Source organism: Coregonus clupeaformis, unplaced genomic scaffold (assembly GCF_020615455.1).
Source record: "Coregonus clupeaformis isolate EN_2021a unplaced genomic scaffold, ASM2061545v1 scaf0015, whole genome shotgun sequence".
Lineage (NCBI taxonomy): Eukaryota > Metazoa > Chordata > Actinopteri > Salmoniformes > Salmonidae > Coregonus > Coregonus clupeaformis.
The window spans coordinates 1,173,175-1,198,684 of record NW_025533470.1 but is presented as its reverse complement, the minus strand read 5'-3'; the positions used below and the strand labels follow the sequence as shown (position 1 = coordinate 1,198,684).

The 25,510-nt window shown below is 42.9% G+C and overlaps 1 long non-coding RNA gene across 1 annotated transcript; it reads left to right on the top strand.

Moving 5' to 3' along the window:
• Window positions 1–5,316: 5,316 nt before the first annotated feature.
• LOC123483046 lies at window positions 5,317–8,122 on the top strand. Its single transcript, XR_006658045.1, has 3 exons — window positions 5,317–5,431; window positions 7,410–7,504; window positions 7,784–8,122. It is a non-coding gene; the product is annotated as an uncharacterized LOC123483046 (long non-coding RNA).
• Window positions 8,123–25,510: the final 17,388 nt, after the last annotated feature.

Here is a 25,510-nt window from a genome sequence, read left to right as displayed (position 1 = left end):
CATAGACTGTTCTCTCTGCTACCGCACGGCAAGCGGTACCGATACACCAAGTCTGGAACCAACAGGACCCTGAACAGCTTCTACCCCCAAGCCATAAGACTGCTAAATAGTTAGTTAAATAGTTAACCAATAGCTACCCGGACTATCTGCATTGACTCTTTTTACACTAACTCTTCTGACTCATCCCATACACAGCTGCTGTTTACTATCTGTCACTGTATTCCTAGTTATATCTACATATCTACCTCAATGACCTCGTTCCCCCGCACATAGACTCAGTACTGGTACCCCGTGTATACAGCCAAGTTATCATGGACTCAGTACTGGTACCCCGTGTATACAGCCAAGTTATCATGGACTCAGTACTGGTACCCCGTGTATACAGCCAAGTTATCATGGACTCAGTACTGGTACCCCGTGTATACAGCCAAGTTATCATGGACTCAGTACTGGTACCCCGTGTATACAGCCAAGTTATCATGGACTCAGTACTGGTACCCCGTGTATACAGCCAAGTTATCATGGACTCAGTACTGGTACCCCGTGTATATAGCCAAGTTATCATGGACTCAGTACTGGTACCCCGTGTATACAGCCAAGTTATCATGGACTCAGTACTGGTACCCCGTGTATACAGCCAAGTTATCATGGACTCAGTACTGGTACCCCGTGTAACAGCCAAGTTATCATGGACTCAGTACTGGTACCCCGTGTATACAGCCAAGTTATCATGGACTCAGTACTGGTACCCCATGTATACAGTATAGCCAAGTTATCGTTACTCATTATGGATTTATTATTACTGTTATTATTACTGTTATTATTACTGTTATTATTACTGTTATTATTACTGTAATTATTACTGTAATTATTACTGTAATTATTACTGTTATTATTACTGTTATTATTACTGTTATTATTACTTTTATTATTACTGTTATTATTACTGTTATTATTAATGTTCTATTATTTCTATATTTGATTTTTCTCTGCATTGTTGGCACATAAGGAAACATTTGTTCATGTTATTGCTGTTTTCTCCATGCTCTGCTGCCTGTTTCAGTAAAACATCTCTGTGTTCTTTTCTCAGGTCCCATGCTGCAGATCTCTCCAGTAGGATCCTATGGGTTCACAGCTGGAGCCATCGCTTTCCTGGTCATCAACGCTTTCCTCATGCTCATCGGTCAGTCTTTACATAAAGTCACCAATATCTACCTCTTCTCCTGCTGAGAGAGAGAGAGAGAGAGAGAGAGAGAGAGAGAGAGAGAGAGAGAGAGAGAGAGAGAGAGAGAGAGAGAGAGCTCTGTTCCTAACCCTCTCCATGTCCCCCAGCTGCGTATGGTAACCTCTGTTCCTAACCCTCTCCATGTCCCCCCCAGCTGCGTATGGTAACCTCTGTTCCTAACCCTCTCCATGTCCCCCCAGCTGCGTATGGTAACCTCTGTTCCTAACCCTCTCCATGTCCCCCAGCTGCGATGGTAACCTCTGTTCCTAACCCTCTCCATGTCCCCCCAGCTGCGTATGGTAACCTCTGTTCCTAACCCTCTCCATGTCCCCCCCCAGCTGCGTATGGTAACCTCTGTTCCTAACCCTCTCTCCATGTCCCCCCAGCTGCGTATGGTAACCTCTGTTCCTAACCCTCCATGTCCCCCCAGCTGCGAGATGGTAAACTCTGTTCCTAACCCTCTCCATGTCCCCCCAGCTGCGTATGGTAACCTCTGTTCCTAACCCTCTCCATGTCCCCCCAGCTGCGTTCCTAACCCTCTCCATCCCAACCCTCCCCAGCTGCGTATGGTAACCCTCTGTTCCTAACCCTCTCCATGTCCCCCCAGCTGCGTATGGTAACCTCTGTTCCTAACCCTCCATGTCCCCCAGCTGCGTATGGTAACCTCTGTTCCTAACCCTCTCCATGTCCCCCCAGCTGCGTATGGTAACCTCTGTTCCTAACCCTCTCCATGTCCCCCCAGCTGCGTATGGTAACCTCTGTTCCTAACCCTCTCTCATGTCCCCCCAGCGGTAACCTTCGCGTATGGTAACCTCTGTTCCTAACCCTCTCCATGTCCCCCCACGCTGCGTGGTAACCTCTGTTCCTAACCCTCTCCATGTCCCCCCAGCTGCGTTGGTAACCTCTGTTCCTAACCCTCTCCATGTCCCCCCAGCTGCGTATGGTAACCTCTGTTCCTAACCCTCTCCATGTCCCCCCACTTTCACCACGTATGGTAACCTCTGTTCCTAACCCTCTCCATGTCCCCCCAGCTGCGTATGGTAACCTCTGTTCCTAACCCTCTCCATGTCCCCCAGCTGCGTATGGTAACCTCTGTTCCTAACCCTCTCCATGTCCCCCCAGCTGCGTATGGTAACCTCTGTTCCTAACCCTCTCCATGTCCCCCCCAGCTGCGTATGGTAACCTCTGTTCCTAACCCTCTCCATGTCCCCCCAGCTGCGTATGGTAACCTCTGTTCCTAACCCTCTCCATGCCCCCCCCCCAGCTGCGTATGGTAACCTCTGTTCCTAACCCTCTCCATGTCCCCAGCTGCGTATGGTAACCTCTGTTCCTAACCCTCTCCATGTCCCCCAGCTGCGTATGGTAACCTCTGTTCCTAACCCTCTCCATGTCCCCCCCAGCTGCGTATGGTAACCTCTGTTCCTAACCCTCTCCATGTCCCCCCAGCTGCGTATGGTAACCTCTGTTCCAACCCTCTCCATGTCCCCCAGCGTTGGGAACCTCCGTTCCTAACCCTCTCCATGTCCCCCCAGCTGCGTATGGTAACCTCTGTTCCTAACCTCTCCATGTCCCCCAGCTGCGTATGGTAACCTTTGCCCTAACCCTCTCCATGTCCCCCCAGCTGCGTATGGTAACCTCTGTTCTAACCCTCTCCCCGTGCCCCAGCTGCGTATGGTAACCTCTGTTCTAACCCTCTCCATGTCCCCCAGCTGCGTATGGTAACCTCTGTTCCTAACCCTCTCCTGTCCCCCCAGCTGCGTATGGTAACCTCTGTTCCTAACCTCTCCATGTCCCCCCAGCTGCGTATGGTAACCTCTGTTCCTAACCCTCTCCATGTCCCCCCAGCTGCGTATGGTAACCTCTGTTCCTAACCCTCTCCATGTCCCCAGCTGCGTATGGTAACCTCTGTTCCTAACCCTCTCCATGTCCCCCCAGCTGCGTATGGTAACCTCTGTTCCTAACCCTCTCCATGTCCCCCAGCTCACGTGCATGGTAACCTCTGTTCCTAACCCTCTCCATGTCCCCCCCCAGCTGCGGTATGGTAACCTCTGTTCCTAACCCTCTCCATGTCCCCCCAGCTGCGTATGGTAACCTCTGTTCCTAACCCTCTCCATGTCCCCCCAGCTCGTATGGTAACCTCTGTTCCTAACCCCTCTCCATGTCCCCCCAGCTGCGTATGGTAACCTCTGTTCCTAACCCTCTCCATGTCCCCCAGCTGCGTATGGTAACCTCTGTTCCTAACCCTCTCCATGTCCCCCCCAGCTGCGTATGGTAACCTCTGTTCCTAACCCTCTCCATGTCCCCCCAGCTGCGTATGGTAACCTCTGTTCCTAACCCTCTCCATGTCCCCCAGCTGCGTATGGTAACCTCTGTTCCTAACCCTCTCCATGTCCCCCAGCTGCGTATGGTAACCTGGTCTTCTTGTCTCTGACCGTGGTCATGGAGGCAGTCCTGGTGTGTTTCCTCCTGTCCACCCTCCAACAGCTCCCCTACCAGCTGGAGAGTAAGGAACCTGCTTTTCACCACCCTTCACTGACAGGACCAGGCTCTGAGGGGAGGACGGCTCATCATAATGACCGGAACGGAGCAGATGGAATGGCATCAAACACCTGGAAGTCATGTGTGATACCATTCCACTGATTCCGCTCCAGTCTATAGAACGAGCCCGTCCTCCCCAATGAAGGTGCCACCAGCCACCTGTGATACACAGTATGGCTGAGTCCAAAAACCCAACACTTGGCCATCTGCCCTTTATCGCGTGATCGAAGTGGTCCAAGTGGTTGGGTTTGTGATTCAGCCAATGTTATGTGGTATCCATAGTGACCGTATATCAATATGTTTGCTGCTCAGACAATAACTGTATAAATGTACACATTAATCTGCTACCTAGACGTCAGTTGTGTCACTGTTCTAACACGTTTCTGGCGTTGTTCTTGTAGTTGCCATGCTAGCTGTGTTCTCAGTCATCTGTCATACGGGACCCTGGCATCACTGGTCAACTGTACCTTCTCTCAGAGTGTGCTGCCCCTGGGCCTCCACTGGTTAAGGTGAGAACAAGACACTGTTCCACTCTCTTCCCGTTCCATTGGATGAGCTGACAAATAGAATGGAGCGGTTTAATGGGGTTTCATTCCATTTCATTCTACTGTTCTCCAATCCAGTTCCTTCCTTTTTCTATCCTGTTCCACATCTTGTGTTGTTGTGTCTCAGGGTGTGAAGCAGCAGCAGCAGAAGTCCTCCCTGCCCTGCCCTGTCCCGTGGCAGACTCCAGACTGACCAGTGGTCTCCTGAAGATCTCCAGACTGCTGGACGACGGGGGTCTGTGGAATCCCCCACCGATACCGTCTCTACGCCCTGGCCGCATCCCTGCAAGAACCCTCAGGCCATCGAGAGCATCTACAACATCAAGGACCGCCCAGCAGAGAAGCCCATCTGTATCTGTATCTCCAGTGTGGAGCAGCTGGTGGCAGCCAAGCCCCCTTCACTCTCTACTCTGGGAGTTCATGAGGAACGTCTACCCTGGAGGGATCAGCTGCATCGTCAGCAAGGGGGACTGGCTGCTCAGACTGGGTAAGAGGGGTGGTGGCTGCAACTGCAACTGCATTGGGTTACGTTGGGTTAGGGTTAGTGTTAGGTGGGATACTGCATTCAGGTAGTTAGAGGTTAGGGGTCGATACTGCATTGTTACGTGTAGGCTACTGCATTGGGTTACGTTAGAGTTACACTGCATTGGGTTACGGTTAGGTATGTTAGGGTCGATACTGCATTGGGTTACGTTGGGTTAGGGTTAGTGTTAGGGGTCGGGATACTGGGTAAGAGGAAGGTTGGTGGCTGCAACTGCAACTGCATTGGGTTACATTGGGTTAGGGTTAGTGTTAGGGGTCGGGATACTCTCACAAATGGTTTGATGAGAAAACAACGTCTTATTTGGTTTCTTCGTTCTCTATTGTGTGCGTTGATTTGATGATGATCTATTTGTTTACCTGTGTTGATCTATTTGTTTACCTGTGTTGATCTATTTGTTTACCTGTGTTGTCCAGGTGTGGGTGCAGCCTACGACCGTGTGGGGACCAAGGACAGCATCATGATCCGAGTCCCTGACCACACCGTCACCGGACACCTGTGTGACATCACCGGACCGCTTGCCATCACCTCAGCCAATCCCAGTGGGGAACCCGACAGCACGCACCACGACATGGTCATCAGGTAACGGTCATCATAACACCCACCTGTACCCACCTGTACCCACCTGTACTCACCTGTACTCACCTGTACCCACCTGTACCCACCTGTACTCACCTGTACCTCACCTGTACCCACCTGTACCCACCTGTACCCACCTGGCCTACCCACCTGAACCCACCTGCCATCACCTCTACCCAATCCAGTGACCCACCTGCACTCACCTGTCCCACCTGTACCCACCTGTACCCACCTGTACCCACCTGTACTCACCTGTACTCACCTGTACCCACCTGTACCCACCTGTACCCACCTGTACCCACCTGAACCCACCTGTACCCACCTGTACTTAAGTGCTTAAGCCTGTTGGTGTGCTATGCTGCCTTCATCTGATAGTGATGCTGATAGTGATGCTGATAGTCTGTATTTCAGTATTTTTCCATCCAGGAGGACAGAGGGTTGTAATGTAGACTGGTCTGATCTTTCCTGTCAGACTGGTTTCATATCAATGCCTGCAGCATAAAGTTCCAGTTTTACTAATGTATCTGTGTTAATCAGTCCTCTGTCTAGTGTCCTGCTGTCTATTGGGTCATGATGATTCCATTCCAGTGGTGGTCGGTGCCTTTTAAGATTAGGGGAGGACGATTATTTTGTTAAGAGCAGGGCCTTATTTCTATTACAGCATATTGGATGACTGTCATTCATATTCCATTCACCCAGCTCAATGTAACAGCGATAGGTTTAGGCTACTACATAATACTAACATGTTCCCTGTACCCATCATGAGGTTGCTACAACCTAGCCTATGAATGAAAGCTTACAACGTAGGTGCACACAGGTTGTTTTGTCACAAACTGAAACTAGGCTAACTATTCGAGTTACTTATGCACAGAAGGAATTTGCGGAGTGATTATACATAGTGCATCTTTGTGAAAGTTATGAAATATAGCCAGCTCTCTCGCTCCCTGTCTTCCTTCTCCTTTATTTTGTAAGAAATTTAATTTGTTCAAAAACTGTTCAACTCTTGTCTTTCTCTCTCTTTGAGTCGACTACTCACCACATGTTATGCACTGCAGTGCTAGCTAGCTGTAGCTTATGCTTTCAGTACTAGATTCATTCTCTGATCCTTTGATTGGGTGGACAACATGTCAGTTCATGCTGCAAAAGCTCTGATAGGTTGGAGGACATCCTCTGGAAGTTGTAATAATTACTGTGTAAGTTTACGAAAGGGGGTGAGAACCATGAGCCTCCTAGGTTTTGTATTGAAGTCAATGTAACCAGAGGAGGACGATAACGAGCTGTCCTCCGGCTACACCATGGCGCTACCCCAGAGAGTACTGTTGAGGCTACTGTAGACTTTCATTGCCAAACAGAGTGTTTTAATCAATGATTTGGTGAGGTGAATATATGTAATATAGTTTTATCTAAAAAGATTAACTTTGTTAATGTTTCACTATTTTTATTTTTATGAAATTCACTGAGGAGGATGGTCCTCAACTGTTAGATACAGTTCTTGAACCTGAACCTTCTCTGAACATGACACTTCCCTTTCCTGTCAGACTTGTTTCCTTCCTGTAACCCATAAGACCAGCATCTGAACATATCTATCCTGCTGTGTAAACATCAATTTATACATTTACATTACATTTACGTCATTTAGCAGACGCTCTTATCCAGAGCGACTTACAAATAGGTGCATTCACCTTATAGCCAGTGGGATAACCACTTTACAATGTTTTTTTGTTGTTGTTATATTTATTTATTTATTTTTAATCGTTTTGTGTGTTGTTGTTCTTTTTTTTTCTTTTTTTATACTGATGTATCTGTGTTGATCTTTATCTGTCTGTGATCCAGTAGTCTGGGCCAATCTAAACCTAAACCTGAACCTGAACCTAAACCTGAACCTGAACCTAAACCTGAACCTGAACCCGAACCTGAACCTAAACCTGAACCTGAACCCGAACCTACTCTGACACTGTCTGTCACTATGTTTGTATCCTAGTCGGCTGGGCCATAAGATCCAGGGGGTTCTGTGTGACGGGGATTCCAACGAGGTCGTAGCCTCAACGGTGGTGAACTGCCTCAAGATAGATGAAGGTATGATGTCACAGAACAGAAGCCCACTACAATAACTAATGACTAACATCTTAGGTTGTGTTGTCCTGCCTGGGGACGGAACATTCTGGTAACTTTCTCAAAATTCCCAGGTTTTCCAGAAATACTGGTTGAAAGATTCCTGGATTTCAAAGAATCCTCCGACCAGGATTTCTGGAAAACCTGGGAAAAGTTACCGGGACGTTGCAACCCTAGTCCCACGCTATGATTCAGTGTGTGTCAACGATCACTCAGTCAGTATTGTGTTTCCTCCTCCTCCAGGTACGATTAGTATCGTGAGGGAAGGCTGTGTCCCGGCGGTGAAGGTCCGACAGATCTTTGAGAGGGTGAAGACCAGCATGCTGTGAGGAGGACCCCTTCCTCCATCCCTCCTCCATCTACCTCTCCTCCCCCCTTTCTCCCCCTCCATCCACTGTTGACCAATGATGACACTCATATCAGATACTGGACCCACCCACCTCAGGCCACCATCCAATGAAGTGTGTTCTCTTGAAGATAACTGTAGATTACATTTGAAGAGTAGAAACTTGAGATGCATTGTTGCTATTTTCTGCAAATGTTATGAAGCTGAAGTGAGGAGGAGAACGCAGTGAAAACCAAATGCAATGTTGATCTTTATTTACTCTGTAGTGTTGTTATGTCTTGATCTTTACTCTGTAGTGTTGTTATGTCTTGATATTTACTCTGTAGTGTTGTTATGTCTTGATATTTACTCTGTAGTGTTGTTATGTCTTGATCTTTACTCTGTAGTGTTGTTATGTCTCTCAAACATGTTGAGCAACGGTTGTTACATATTTATTCTGCATGTCTGTTATAGATGTAATCATACATGAATATGTGCATTTTAGATTCGATTTTAGGATCAAAAGTATGTTTTGTTTTATTCTATGTGATTTGATTCTGTAAAATGAAGTGGTACCAGAAATCTTAAGAAGTACCATTATACTCTTATGAAGTACAACTCTAAATGAGGGATTTATGAAGGATGATGTACAATTCTAAATGAGGGATTTATGAAGGATGATGTACAATTCTAAATGAGGGATTTATGAAGGATGATGTACAATTCTAAATGAGGGATTTATGAAGGATGATGTACAATTCTAAATGAGGGATTTATGAAGGATGATTTAGGTGAATGTATGATGCTGGGTATAAATTAATATTTTTTATTGAGTAAATTATTGTGAAGTACTGTTTAACTGGGAATTAATATATTGTTTAATATGGGAGCTTGATACAGGCCAAATGCATACACGCAAAATTGAAAAGTATTATTTGCTTTGGCAATTTACTGCAAGACATCCATGTATATAGTGAGGTTATAGTTTCAGAATAAAACTCAAACTAACTATACTTATTTCTCCACCTTTGTTATGCTGTCACGCCCTGGCTCTGGGACTCTGTTATGTTGAGCCAGGGTGTGTTGTTTCTATGTGTTTTGTGTTCTAGGTTGATTATCTAGCTCATGTGTTTCTGTGTTGGCCGGGGTGGTTCTCAATCAGAGGCAACGAGTATCAGCTGTTGCTTGTTGTCTCTGATTGGGAACCATACTTAGGCAGCCTGTTTTCCACAGTGTTTTGTGGGATCTTGTTCCGTGTTGGTTTTGTATTGTAACCAAGGACGTCACGTTATTGTTTTGTTCGTGTGGTGAATCTAAATAAAAGTATGTTCACTTATCACGCTGCGCATTGGTCCACTGTGTTCGGACGATCGTGACATCTGCTCTGTAACCAATATTTCAAATCATCAAATCAAATGTTATTTGTCACATGCGCCAAACACAACAGGTGTAGACTTCACCGTGAAATTCTTACTTACGAGACCTTAACCAACAGCGCAGAGTTAAAAAGTAAGACAAAAGAAGAACAATATTTACATGGCTCAAAGAGAAGGAATATAATATCTATTGTTTACAGGAAACTCATTCAACAATTCTAGATGAAGTTGCGTGGAAAAAGGAATGGGGGGAATATACTTCTCCCATGGGCAAAGAAACTCAAAAGGGGTGATGATATTAATTAACAGTAATTTTGATCCGAATGTGCAAATTGTCCAAACAGATACGCAAGGTAGATTGATTATTTTAAATATGTTATTGGACCATAAACAGATACGGCTCATTAACCTTTACGGACCAAATAATGATGATCCACACTTCTTTGAAAATATATATAATAAATTATCAACCTTGCAAGCAATTAAAGACTCTATTATTATGGTGGGATATTATAATACTGTTTTAAATAGCTCAATGGACCGTAAAGGAAATCACACTACAAACAATCACCCTCATGCTCTTAAGGAAATCGTGAATGTCATGGATACATTAGAACTAGTAGATATATGGAGGCTTAAATATCCTGATCTAGTGAGATATACATGGCAGAGACTCAATCAAGCTAGTCGTCTTGACTTCTTTCTTATGTCATTCTCGTTGGCACCAAAAGTTTTAATCTTTAATCAAAGCCTATTGGATGATAACTTGTTTTTAACTAGGACAGAGGAATTTATAACTGATTTTTTTCCGACATAACATAGGTACAGCAAATCCCCTAATTGTATGGGACACCTTTAAATGTGCCTTTAGAGGCCATGCAATTCAGTACTCATCTCGAAAACAAAAGCAATTTAGTTCAAAAGAGTCCATACTAACAAAGGAAATAGAAAGTCTAACAGAACAGATAGATAGCAATAAAAACTGTAACAGAGGCTCAGAATAAATTAGAGGAAAAACAAAAAGAAATGGAGAAACTTAAGTGTAATATATTATAAAAATAAAGCAAACTGGATGGATTATGGGGAAAAATGCACCAAATTATTTTTTTATCTTCAACATAGGAATGCTACCAAAAATAATTTATTGAAACTGGTTACAAATGACAGAGTCACCCATGATTCACCAAATTATATTTTGAAGGAGGAAACAAAGTACTTTAAGCATATGTTTTCGTTTCAGTCGCCTCCATCTCCTCTAACTGAAGCAAATTGTAGATTTGTTTTCTTCTATTGATAATGTAAAATTATCAGCCATACACTCATGTGAAGGTGAAATTACAGAGGAGGAACTTCTAGATGCAATTAAATACTTTAAATCCGGGAAAACTCCAGGGTTGGATGCATACCAGTCGAGGTATACCAAACCTTTCTTGATATACTCAGAGGACCGTTATTAGCATGTTTTAACTACTCCTATGTAAATGGTAGATTATCAGACACTCAAGAAGAAGGTCTCATTTCATTATTACTGAAACAGGAGACAAGTGGGAAATATAAAGATCCAGTCCATTTACAAAATTGGAGGCCCCTTACACTTCAGTGTTGTGATGCAAGAATTCTAGCAAAATGTATAGCTCATAGAATTCAAAAGGTATTGTCGGACATTATTCATTCTAATCAGACAGGTTTTTTACATGGTCGATACATTTGATATAATATAAGACAAGTACTGGAAACAATAGAACACTTTGAAAAATCTGGGAAACCAGGCCTACTATTCATAGCAGACTTTGAAAATGCATTTGATAAAGTATGACTGGGGTTTATATATAAATGCCTGGAGCATTTCAATATTGGACAATCTCTTATAAATTGGGTTAAAATCATGTATAGTAACCCTAGGTGTAAAATAGTAAATAATGGCTATTTCTCAGAAAGTTTTAAACTGTCAAGAGCAGTGAAACAAGGTTGTCCACTATCGGCATATCTATTTATTATTGCCATCGAGATGTTAGCTATTAAAATCAGATCCAACAATAATATCAAGGGATTAGAAATCCAGGGCTTAAAAACAAAGGTGTCATTGTACGCTGATGATTCATGTTTTCTTTTAAATCCACAACTTGAATCCCTCCACAGCCTCATAGAGGATCTAGATACATTCTCTAACCTCTCTGGATTACAACCAAATTTTGATAAATGTACTATATTACGTATTGGATCACTAAAAAATACAATTTTTACATTACCATGTAGTTTACCAATAAAATGGTCTGATGGTGATGTGGATATACTCGGAATACATATCCCAAAGGAAATAAATGATCTCATTCCAAAGATTGTTAATAGAAAGTTAGCAATAATAGATAAGATCTTGCTACCATGGAAAGGTAAATACCTGTCAATTTGTGGAAAAATCACCCTGATTAATTCTTTAGTATTATCCCAGTTTACCTATTTGCTTATGGTCTTGCCTACGCCTAGCGAACAGTTTTTTAAATGATATGAGAAAAAAAGATTCAATTTTATTTGGAACGGCAAGCCAGACAAATTTAAACGGGCCTATTTATATAATGAATATGAATTAGGAGGACAGAAATCATTAAATATTAAAGCATTAGACCTATCACTAAAAGCTTCAGTCATACAAAAATTATACTTAAATCCGAACTGGTTCTCTAGCAAACTAGTACGATTGTCTCACCCAATGTTCAAGAAGGGACTTTTTCCCTTTATTCAGATTACAACCTCTCACTTTCAGGTATTTGAAAAGGAAATAATCTCCCAAATATCACTATTTCTAAAACAAGCCATAGAAAGTTGGTTGCAATTTCAATTTAATCCTCCAGAAATGACAGAACAAATATTGCAACAAATATTGTGGTTAAACTCAAATATACTAATTTATTTAAAAAACATTCTTTTTTAAAAAAAAAAAAAAGGTATAATCTTCGTAAATGATATCATCGGTAGGACTGGTGGAGTTATGACACACATGCAGCTAACAAAAACATATGGAAATGTCTGCTCTACCCAAAATTACAACCAAATAATTGCAGCATTACCGCAAAAATGGAAGAGGAAAGTGGAAGGGGGAAAAAGTAAGGAACTTGTCTGTCGGCCTTGCATTAAAGAACATAATTGGTTAAAGGTAGTACCAGGTAGAAACATGGCAAGGAGTACCAGTACTGAGTCAATGTGCAGGGGTACCTGGAAGTAACTGGTATACTCCTTGCATACTGGGCCGTACGCACCACCCTCTGTAGCGCCTTACGGTCGGATGCCAAGGAGTTGCCATACCAGGCGGTGTTGCCATACCAGGCGGTGTTGCCATACCAAGCGGTGTTGCAGCCAGTCAACATGCTCTCTATGGTGCAGCTGTATAACTTTTTGAGGATCTGAGGGCCCATGCCAAATCTTTTCAGCTTCCTGAAAGAGGCGGTGGATGGGGTGTGCTCTGCCCTCCGATTCCTGTAGTCCACGATCAGCTCCTTTGTCTTGCTGACGTTGAGGGAGAGGTTGTTTTCCTGGCACCACACTGCCTCCTCCCTGTAGGCTGTCTCAGCGTCGCTGGTGATCAGGCCCACCACCATTATGTCGTCGGCAAACAGTGATTTCTCATGAAGTCTCAATAACCAGCCTTAAATCAAGTTGTGTCCATCATACAGCCTATAAAACCACAGAATTAAAAATAACATGTCATTATAGGATTTCTATGTTTAAAATCAATTTAGTTGTATTAAGAGAATCTTTCCAGCAGAACCCTGTCGTTCCAGTAGAGATGGTGTGGTTCTACAGTCCTCTCGACCCGAGTCATTCAGTCAGGGGTTATCGTAGCTCTGTCCAGGCCGGCCGTGACCGGGAGACCCATGGGGCGGCGCACAATTGGCCCAGCGTCGTCCAGGGTAGGGGAGGGAATGGCCGGCAGGGATGTAGCTCAGTTGGTAGAGCATGGCGTTGACAAAAGGCAGAGAATACTGTTAACAGGGAATGTATTCCTTCGCACGGTAAGTTTGGGGAAAAGGGGCTGGACGGAACCAAAGCAAATAAAGTAAATATCAAAGCCCCCTCTCCTACCTTACCTGCCTACCCACTACTTACTTAACTAGCACCACCTGGTGCACTAACCAAAATACAGGGGATGGTCCGCCCAGGTCTTTCCTAGTGTTTATAGACAGTCAACTTCTACGGGTAATGTATGCCCGCGGGCCTCTTGCCTAAGCACTCCCTAGGTGCCTTCCCCTTCCCCCCCTTGGGAACAAATGAAACAAAAATAGCATAAACTGGTTCACAACAAACATCTGAGAAAAAACTAACTCAGGACATTATAGAAAACTCTGAGCCACAAACTACCACAAAACATTATAATTGGTTCTCAGAGCAACAACAACACAGTACATTCCAACTCTTAGCATATAACCAACATGCTGTACCTCTCAGCAATTAGTTCCCCTTTTTCCCTGCCTTTTCTGATCAACTGGGGCTTATATAGCTTCAGGAGGAGTTGGTAAATTGGAGACAGCTGCGTCCTGACGAGGGCGCGGTGTCAGCTCTCCAATCATCAATGTTTTTTTAACCAATCAGCTGCTTGTTGGGGAATTTCAGGAACCCATTTCCTGAAATACCTACATGTAAATACACAAACCACAACATAGAAACTGGGGGAACGTAACAGGGGAAACTGGGAATTCTTACAACAGTCTCTCTGTCTGTTGTCTTAGTAAGCATCTTGGGTTGCAGGGTTTTCCACAGCAGTGTCACGCCACAGTAAGGGTCAGGGTGGGATGATGCAACGGGTCGGTAGTAGACATCTTGCTCAACTCTTCAAAATAGCCTCTCTGATTAGAGAGATGGTGTTCATGGTGTGTATGTCTCTGAATAGAGAGATGGTGTTCATGGTGTGAATGTCTCTGATTAGAGAGATGGTGTTCATGGTGTGAATGTCTCTGAATAGAGAGATGGTGTTCATGGTGTGAATGTCTCTGATTAGAGAGATGGTGTTCATGGTGTGAATGTCTCTGAATAGAGAGATGGTGTTCATGGTGCGAATGTCTCTGAATAGAGAGATGGTGTTCATGGTGTGAATGTCTCTGAATAGAGAGATGGTGTTCATGGTGTGAATGTCTCTGAATAGAGAGATGGTGTTCATGGTGTGAATGTCTCTGAATAGAGAGATGGTGTTCATGGTGTGAATGTCTCTGAATAGAGAGATGGTGTTCATGGTGTGTATGTCTCTGAATAGAGAGATGGTGTTCATGGTGTGAATGTCTCTGAATAGAGAGATGGTGTTCATGGTTTGTATGTCTCTGAATAGAGAGATGGTGTTCATGGTGTGAATGTCTCTGATTAGAGAGATGGTGTTCATGGTGTGAATGTCTCTGAATAGAGAGATGGTGTTCATGGTCTGAATGTCTCTGAATAGAGAGATGGTGTTCATGGTGTGAATGTCTCTGAATAGAGAGATGGTGTTCATGGTGTGAATGTCTCTGAATAGAGAGATGGTGTTCATGGTGTGAATGTCTCTGAATAGAGAGATGGTGTTCATGGTGTGAATGTCTCTGAATAGAGAGATGGTGTTCATGGTGTGAATGTCTCTGAATAGAGAGATGGTGTTCATGGTGTGAATGTCTCTGAATAGAGAGATGGTGTTCATGGCAACGAAGGAGTGGCTTCGTAAGAAGCATTTCAAGGTCCTGGAGTGGTCTAGCCAGTCTCCAGATCTCAACCCCATTGAAAATCTTTGGAGGGAGTTGAAAGTCTGTGTTGCCCAGCGACAGCCCCAAAACATCACTGCTCTAGAGGAGATCTGCATGGAGGAATTGGCCAAAATACCAGCAACAGTGTGTGAAAACCTTGTGAAGACTTACAGAAAACGTTTGACCTGTGTCATTGCCAACAAAGGATATATAACAAAGTATTGAGAAACTTTTGTTATTGACCAAATACTTATTTTCCACCATAATTTGCAAATAAATTCATAAAAAATCCTACAATGTGATTTTCTGGATTTTTTTTCTCCCATTTTGTCTATCATAGTTGATGTGTACCTATGATGAAAATTACAGGCCTCTCTCATCTTTTTAAGTGGGAGAACTTGCACAATTGGTGGCTGACTAAATACTTTTCCCCCCCACTGTATACACAGAGAATAGAGTCGGCCCGAGAATTGAACCCTGTGGCACCCCCATAGAGACGGTCAGAGGTCCAGACAACAGGCCCTCCGATTTGACACATTAAACTCTATCTGAGAAGTAGTTGGTGAACCAGGCGAGGCAGTCATTAGAGAAACCAAGGCTATTTAGTCTGTCAATAAGAATGCGGTGGTTGACAGAGTCGAAAGCCTTGGCCAGGTCGTTGTGGTCCTCTGTAGCTCAATTGGTAGAGCATGGCGCTTGTAACGCCAGGGTAGTGGGTTCGATCCCCGGGACCACCCATACGTAAAAATGTATGCGCACATGACTGTAAGTCGCTTTGGATAAAAGCGTCTGCTAAATGGCATGTTATATTATTATAAGATGGCTGCACAGTACTGTCTTTTATCGATCGCGTTTATAATATTGTTTAGGACCTTGAGCGTGGCTGAGGTGCACCCATGACCAGCTCGGAAACCGGATTGCATAGCGGAGAAGGTACGGTGGGATTCGAAATGGTCGGTGATCTGTTTGTTAACTTGGCTTTCAAATACTTTCGAAAGGCAGGGCAGGATGGATATAGGTCTATAACAGTTTGGATCTAGAGTGTCACCCCCTTTGAAGAGGGGGATGACCGCGGCAGCTTTCCAATCTCTGGGGATCTCAGACGTTACAAAAGAGAGGTTGAACAGGCTAGTAATAGGGGTTGCGACAATTTCGGCGGCTAATTTTAGAAAGAAAGAGTCCAGATTGTCTAGCCCAGCTGATTTGTAGGGGTCAAGATATTTCAGCTCTTTCAGAACATCAGCTGTCTGGATTTGTGTGAAGGAGAAGCAGGGGGGGCATGGGCAAGTTGCAGCGGAGGGTGCAGAGCTGGTGGCCGGGGTAGTGGTAGCCAGGTGGAAAGCATGGCCAGCCGTAGCAAAATGCTTGTTGAAATTCTCGATTATTGTAGATTTATCGGTGGTGATGGTGTTTCCTAGCCTCAGTGATGTGGACAGTTGGGAGGAGGTGCTCTTATTTTCCATGGACTTTACAATGTCCCAAAACTTTTTGGAGGTAGTGCTACAGGATGCAAATTTCTGTTTGAAAAAGCTAGCCTTTGCTTTCCTAACTGCTGGTTCCTGACTTCCCTGAAAAGTTGCATATCGCGGGGGCTATTTGATGCTAATGCAGTATGCCACAGGATGTGTATATTGGTTCCTGACTTCCCTAAAAAGTTGCATATCGGACTCCCGAGTGGCGCAGTGGTCTAAGGCACTGCATCGCAGTGCTAGCTGTGCCACTAGAGATCCTGGTTCGAATCCAGGCTCTCTCGTAGCCGGCTGCGACCGGGAGACCCATGGGGCGGTGCACAATTGGCCCAGGGTAGGGGAGGGAATGGCTGGCAGGGATGTAGCTCAGTTGGTAGAGCATAGCGTTTGCAATGCCAGGGTTGTGGGTTCGGTTCCCACGGGGGCCAGTATAAAAAGTGTATTAAAAAAATAGATAATGTAAGTCGCTCTGGATAAGAGCGTCTGCTAAATGACTGTAAATGTAAATATCGCGGGGGCTGTTTGATGCTAATGCAGTACACCATAGGATGTTTTTGTGCTGGTCAAGGGCAGTCAAGTCAAAAGAGAACCAGGGGCTATATCTGTTCTTAGTTCTGAATTTTTTGAATGGGGTATGCTTATTTAAGATTGAGAGGAAAGCACTTTTAAAGAACAACCAGGCATCCTCTACTGACGGAATGAGATCGATATCCATCCAGGATACCTGGGCCAGGTCAATTAGGAAGGCCTGCTCGCTAAAGTGTTTTAGGGAGCGTTTGACAGTGATGAGGGTTGGTCATTTGATCGCGGACCCATTACGGACGGCAGTGATCGCTGAGATCCTGGTTGAAAACAGCGGAGGTGTATTTAGAGGGTAAGTTAGTCAGGATGATATCTATGAGGGTGCCCATGTTTACAGATTTAGGGTTATACCTGGTAGGTTCCTTGATAATTTGTGTGAGATTGAGGGCATCTAGTTTAGATTGTAGGTTGGCCGGGGTGTTAAGCATATCCCAGTTTAGGTCACAAAGCAGTACGAACTCTGAGGATAGATGGGGGGCAATCAGTTCACATATGGTGTCCAGGGCACAGCTCGGGCTGAGGGGGGTCTGTAGCAAGCAGCAACAGTGAGAGACTTATTTCTGGAAAGGTGGATTTTTAGAAGTAGAAGCCCAAACTGTTTGGGCACAGACCTGGATAGTATGATAGAGCTCTGCAGGCTCTCTCTACAGTAGATTGCAACTCCACCCCCTTTGGCAGTTCTATCGAGACGGAAAATGTTGTAGTTGGGGATGGACATTTCTGAATTTTTGGTGGCCTTCCTATGCCAGGATTCAGACACTGCTAGAACATCCTTCTGTAAATATACATTCTGTACCACAGTTCAGTATGAGATGTATGGTGCTTCAGGATATATATTTTGTACAACAGTTCAGAATGAGATGTATGGTCCTTCAGGATATAGATTCTGTATAACAGTTCAGAGATGTACGGTCCTTCAGGATATAGATTCTGTATAACAGTTCAGTATGAGATGTATGGTGCTTCAGGATATATATTTTGTACAACAGTTCAGAATGAGATGTATGGTCCTTCAGGATATAGATTCTGTGCAACAGTTCAGAGATGTATGGTCCTTCAGGATATAGATTCTGTACAACAGAATAGGCCTACTCATTGCTCATGCAACAGTCTCTCATGCCATTAATGAGTAGCTGATTTGGTTCTGGGTAACACGATTATTATTACAGTCAGGTGTGAGTCAAGACTGAGGCATCTCCAGATGAGATCCACCTGAAGGAAGACAGAGAGCTGTCAAGAAGCATCGAGGTGATACGCCCGAAAACACTAACGTCCCCTGTTCCATAACCTGTTTATTAAACCCTAACTAAACAATGTTTCTGGTGAGAGAGAGTAGGTGTTGGATGAACAACAGCTCCATTGTCTCTTCTGTAGATCACTTCCTTACATTTAAACATACTGTACAGTCATCACTCTTTGCAGTTACCAGTATTCCTCACATCCAAATTCGCCTACTTATCAACATGTTTTAGGTTCGTGAGAAAGCTATAAAAAATATTAGATAAAAGCAGTAAGGAAACGGTTGTGAAGGTACACTTGAGTGGATTAGCGGTTGATCTGGGAAATGACCAAGCAGGGCTAACAGAAGACTCCTTTTTATATTTGAGCGGGGTCAAACAAGTTGGCCTACATGTCATTCCGTGAGGGCAGCTATGCATTGCACAATGTTCTTTAACATCAAGATGGTGATTCAGGACATTCTGGTGTAATGCTGTGTGTTTCTCTTGGAGAGGGGACAAGGAAGTTATTCTACTCTCTCATGCCATTAATGAATAGCTAATTTGGTTCTGGGTAACACGATAATTATTACAGTCAAGTCATCAAGTCATTTAGTTCAACCAACTTTTTTCCCCCCTCGAAGAAACATGATGGAACTCCAAGACAATGGATCTCCAAGAGAATGGAACTCCAAGAGAATGGAACTCCAAGAGAATGGAACTCCAAGAGAATGGAACTCCAAGACAATGGAACTCCAAGAGAATGGAACTCCAAGACAATGGAACTCCAAGAGAATGGAACTCCAAGAGAATGGAACTCCAAGAGAATGGAACTCCAAGACAATGGAACTCCAAGAGAATGGAACTCCAAGACAATGGAACTACAAGAAAATGGAACTCCAAGAGAATGGAAACGGTTGTTAGGTGTCGTTATGACACAATCTCTGTAAATACACTCCTCTGGACTGGAGCTATAAATAAATCCACTCTATATAGTAACTCATTAATGAAGATAACCGCCAACAAGACTTTATATGGGTCTTTAAAACATTAAAGAGCAACTGAAGCAAATAAACAACTTCTCTGGTTGAAAACGGCCTCTGTGGCATCGAAATTAGTCATAAACAGTTATGCTATTTGTAAAATGGACTACAAAGTCTAAGTGGTAACAATGGTCATGAAGTCAGTATCTTACAAAACACAGTTTGACATTTACCAGAAGCTCCTATCCAGTATGACTTACAGGAGCAATTAGGGTTAAGTGTCTTGCTCAAGGCTTATCGACAGGTTTTTCACCAAGTCGGCTCGGGGATTCGAACCAGCACTCTTAATCACTAGCCTACCTGCCGCCCTGAGTTCATCACAGCTTACATGAGGCTTAGGTTTGGATTACAATTATGTCAACATTCATGCCCCCCTACGGTCAATTGACACTCATGTACCGTTTACACTGCTTTTACAGTAAATAGACTCTTAACGGTAACTGAAGTTGACCGTAAACAAGACTTTATACATGTCTTTAAAACTTTAAAAAAGACAACCACTTTTTTAATGGTGATTGCAAATGGAAGGGCCCATACTGGTCCTCACTACATATTTGTCGCCAAACCCACTGGCTCCAGGTCATCTATAAATCACTGCTAGGCAAATCCCTGCCTTATCTTAGCTCATTGGTAACCATAGCAACACCCACCCGTAGTATGCGCTCCAGCAGGTATATCTCACTGATCATCCCCAAAGCCAACGCCTCCTTTGGCCGCCATTCTTTCCAGTTCTCTGCTGCCAATGACTGGAACGAACTGCAAAAATATCTGAAGCTGGAGACTCTTATCTCCCTCACTAACTTTAAGCATCAGTTGTCAGAGCACCTTACCGATCACTGCACCTGTACACAGCCGATCTGAAATTAGCCCACTCAACTACCTCATCCCCATATTGCTATTTATTTTGCTCATTTGCACCCCAGTATCTCTATTTGCATATCAACTCTTGCACATCTATCATTCCAGTGTTAATACTAAATTGTAATTATTTTGCACTATGGCCTATTTATTGCCCTACCTCCACAACTTACTACATTTGCACACACTGTATATATATTTTCTGCTGTATTTTTGACTTTATGTTTTTTTACCCCATATGTAACTCTGTGTTGTTGTTTTTATCGCACTTCTTTGCTTTATCTTGGCCAGGTCGCAGTTGTAAATGAGAACTTGTTCTCAACTGGTTTATCTGGTTAAATAAAGGTGAAATAAAAATAAATAAATAAATAAATACAATAACAAGGCCATAATGACATCATCAAATGGATATAAACCTTTAAGATGCTACAGTACATGTCTAAACCTTTAAGATGCTACAGTACATGTCTAACTTATACCCCCTTTAAGATGCTACAGTACATGTCTAAACCTTTAAGATGCTACAGTACATGTCTAAACCTTTAAGATGCTACAGTACATGTCTAAACCTTTAAGATGCTACAGTACATGTCTAAACCTTTAAGATGCTACAGTACATGTCTAAACCTTTAAGATGCTACAGTACATGTCTAAACCCTTTAAGATGCTACAGTACATGTCTAAACCTTTAAGATGCTACAGTACATGTCTAAACCTTTAAGATGCTACAGTACATGTCTAAACCTAAACATTACAATCACCTTTAAGATGCTACAGTACATGTCTAAACCTTTAAGATGCTACAGTACATGTCTAAACCTTTAAGATGCTACAGTACATGTCTAAACCTTTAAGATGCTACAGTACATGTCTAAACCTTTAAGATGCTACAGTACATGTCTAAACCTTTAAGATGCTACAGTACATGTCTAAACCTTTAAGATGCTACAGTACATGTCTAAACCTTTAAGATGCTACAGTACATGTCTAAACCTTTAAGATGCTACAGTACTTCTCTTGGTATCTATTGGTATATCCATCCCTCCAGTCTCAAGGGTTTTGATAACCTAGATTATAGTTCTTTATTCTCTTTAAGAGGGGTCAAGGAAGTTAGCTCCATGAGGGCATCTATGGAAGGAACAATGTGCTTTGACATCAACGTGGGTTGATTCAGGACATTCTGATGTAACGCCATGTGATGTGAGTTTATCTTGGAGAGGGGTCAAGGAAACTGTGTTTTTTTCCCAGCAGGGGGAAAACAGCTCCATTATCTCTTCTATAGATTACTTCCTTACAGTGGAGATCTACTGTCATATAGTCGTTATGCTTCACAGACCATCAAACAGAAAAAAGCACCTCTGTGCTTTTGACAGCTCTCTGTTTTCCTTCAGTTGAACCTTATCTTGGAGAGGGGTCAAGGAAGTTAGCCTACATCTCATAACCCCATTACAGAACTCAATGTGGCGTGATTCAGGAAGTCCTGGTGTGAAGCTACGTGGTGTGAGTCAAGACTGAGGCATCTCCAGATGAGATCCACCTGAAGGAAGACAGAGAGCTGTCAAGAAGCATCGAGGTGATACGCCCGAAAACACTAACGTCCCCTGTTCCATAACCTGTTTATTACACCCTAACTAAACAATGTTTCTGGTGAGAGAGAGTAGGTGTTGGATGAACAACAGCTCCATTGTCTCTTCTGTAGATCACTTCCTTACATTTAAACATACTGTACAGTCATCACTCTTTGCAGTTACCAGTATTCCTCACATCCAAATTCGCCTACTTATCAACATGTTTTAGGTTAGTGAGAAAGCTATAAAAATATTAGATAAAAGCAGTTAGGAAACGGTTGTGAAGGTACATGGGAGTGGATTAGCGGTTGATCTGGGAAATGACCAAGCAGGGCTAACAGAAGACTCCTTTTTATATTTGAGAGGGTCAAACAAGTTGGCCTACATGTCATTCCGTGAGGGCAGCTATGCATTGCACAATGTTCTTTAACATCAAGATGGTGATTCAGGACATTCTGATGTAGTGATGTGTGTTTCTCTTGGAGAGGGGACAAGGAAGTTATTCTACTCTCTCATGCCATTAATGAATAGCTAATTTGGTTCTGGGTAACACAATTATTATTACAGTCAAGTCATCAAGTCATTAAGTTCAACCAACTTTCTTCCCCCTCGAAGAAACATGATGGAACTCCAAGAGAATGGAACTCCAAGAGAATGGAACTCCAAGAGAATGGAACTCCAAGACAAATGGAACTCCAAGAGAATGGAACTCCAAGAGAATGGAACTCCAAGAGAATGGAACTCCAAGAGAATGGAACTCCAAGACAAATGGAACTCCAAGAGAATGGAACTCCAAGAGAATGGAATCCAAGAGAATGGAACTCCAAGAGAATGGAACTCCAAGAGAATGGAACTCCAAGAGAATGGAACTCCAAGAGAATGGAAACGGTTGTTAGGTGTCGTTAAGACACAATCTCTGTTTAATCCATCTTTCTCTCATTCTGATCCCTCCAGAGTCAGGAAACAAAGGTACCTAGATGCCAGGTAAAGCAAGGAAATAAAGCATTGACGGTATACTTTACAATAAACCGTATTGACCAAAGAATGAGGAAACACTGGCAAAAAATAGTTTCTCAGAAACTGTTTACACTCCTTTTACTGTAAATACACTCCTCTGGACTGGAGCTATAAATAAATCCACTCTATATAGTAACTCATTAAGGAAGTTAACCGCCAACAAGACTTTATATGGGTCTTTAAAACATTAAAGAGCAACTGAACCAAATAAACAACTTCTCTGGTTGAAAACGGCCTCTGTGGCATCGAAATTAGTCGTAAACAGTTATGCTAATTGTAAAATGGACTACAAAGTATAAGTGGTAACAATGGTCATGAAGTCAGTATCTTACAAAACACAGTTTGACATTTACCAGATGCTCCTATCCAGTATGACTTAAAGGAACAATTAGGGTTAAGTGTCTTGCTCAAGGCTTATCGACAGGTTTTTCACCAAGTCGGCTCGGGGATTCGAACCAGAACTCTTAATCACTAGCCTACCTGCCGCCCTGAGTTCATCACAGCTTACATGAGGCTTAGGTTTGGATTACAATTATGTCAACATTCATGCCCCCTACGGTCAATTGACACTCATGTACCGTTTACACTGCTTTTACAGTAAATAGACTCTTAACGGTAACTGAAGTTGACCGTAAACAAGACTTTATACATGTCTTTAAAACTTTAAAAAGACAACCACTTTTTTAATGGTGATTGCAAATGGAAGGGCCCATACTGGTCCTCACTACATATTTGTCACCAAACCCACTGGCTCCAGGTCATCTATAAATCACTGCTAGGCAAATCCCTGCCTTATCTTAGCTCATTGGTCATCATAGCAACACCCACCCGTAGTATGTGCTCCAGCAGGTATATCTCACTGGTCATCCCCAACACCTCCTTTGGCCGCCATTCCTTCCAGTTCTCTGCTGCCAATGACTGGAACGAACTGCAAAAATATCTGAAGCTGGAGACTCTTATCTCCCTCACTAACTTTAAGCATCAGTTGTCAGAGCACCTTACCGATCACTGCACCTGTACACAGCCGATCTGAAATTAGCCCACCCAACTACCTCATCCCCATATTGTTATTTATTTTGCTAATTTGCACCCCAGTATCTCTATTTGCATATCATCTCTTGCACATCTATCATTCCAGCGTTAATACTAAATTGTAATTATTTTGCACTATAGCCTATTTATTGCCTTACCTCCATAACTTGCTACATTTGCACACACTGTATATATATTTTCTGTTGTATTTTTTACTTTATGTTTTGTTTACCCCATATGTAACTCTGTGTTGTTGTTTTTATCGCACTTCTTTGCTTTATCTTGGCCAGGTCGCAGTTGTAAATGAGAACTTGTTCTCCTGGTTTACCTGGTTAAATAAAGGTGAAATAAAAATAAATAAATAAATAAATACAATAACAAGGCCATAATGACATCATCAAATGGATATACACCTTTAAGATGCTACAGTACATGTCTAAACCTTTAAGATAATACAGTACATGTCTAAACCTTTAAGATGCTACAGTACATGTCTAAACCTTTAAGATGCTACAGTACATGTCTAAACCTTTAAGATGCTACAGTACATGTCTAAACCTTTAAGATAATACAGTACATGTCTAAACCTTTAAGATGCTACAGTACATGTCTAAACCTTTAAGATACTACAGTACATGTCTAAACCTTTAAGATGCTACAGTACATGTCTAACCCTTTAAGATGCTACAGTACATGTCTAAACCTTTAAGATCCTACAGTACATGTCTAAACCTTTAAGATGCTACAGTACATGTCTAAACCTTTAAGATGCTACAGTACATGTCTAAACCTTTAAGATGCTACAGTACATGTCTAAACCTTTAAGATGCTACAGTACATGTCTAAACCTTTAAGATGCTACAGTACATGTCTAAACCTTTAAGATGCTACAGTACATGTCTAAACCTTTAAGATGCTACAGTACATGTCTAAACCTTTAAGATGCTACAGTACATGTCTAACCCTTTAAGATGCTGAAGTACTTCTCTTGGTATCTATTGGTATATCCATCCCTCCAGTCTCAAGGGTTTTGATAACCTAGATTATAGTTCATTATTCTCTCTAAGAGGGGTCAAGGAAGTTAGCTCCATGAGGGCATCTATGGAAGGAACAATGTGCTTTGACATCAACGTGGGTTGATTCAGGACATTCTGATGTAACGCCATGTGATGTGAGTTTATCTTGGAGAGGGGTCAAGGAAACTGTGTTTTTTCCCAGCAGGGGAAAACAGCTCCATTATCTCTTCTATAGATTACTTCCTTACAGTGGAGATCTACTGTCATATAGTCGTTATGCTTCACAGACCATCAAACAGAAAAAAGCACCTCTGTGCTTTTGACAGCTCTCTGTTTTCCTTCAGTTGAATCTTATCTTGGAGAGGGGTCAAGGAAGTTAGCCTACATCTCATAACCCCATTACAGAACTCAATGTGGCGTGATTCAGGAAATTCTGGTGTGAAACTACGTGGTGTGAGTCAAGACTGAGGCATCTCCACATGAGATCCACCTGAAGGAAGACAGAGAGCTGTCAAGAAGAATAGGCCTACTCATTGCTCATGCAACAGTCTCTCATGCCATTAATGAGTAGCTGATTTGGTTCTGGGTAACACGATTATTATTACAGTCAGGTGTGAGTCAAGACTGAGGCATCTCCAGATGAGATCCACCTGAAGGAAGACAGAGAGCTGTCAAGAAGCATCGAGGTGATACGCCCGAAAACACTAACGTCCCCTGTTCCATAACCTGTTTATTAAACCCTAACTAAACAATGTTTCTGGTGAGAGAGAG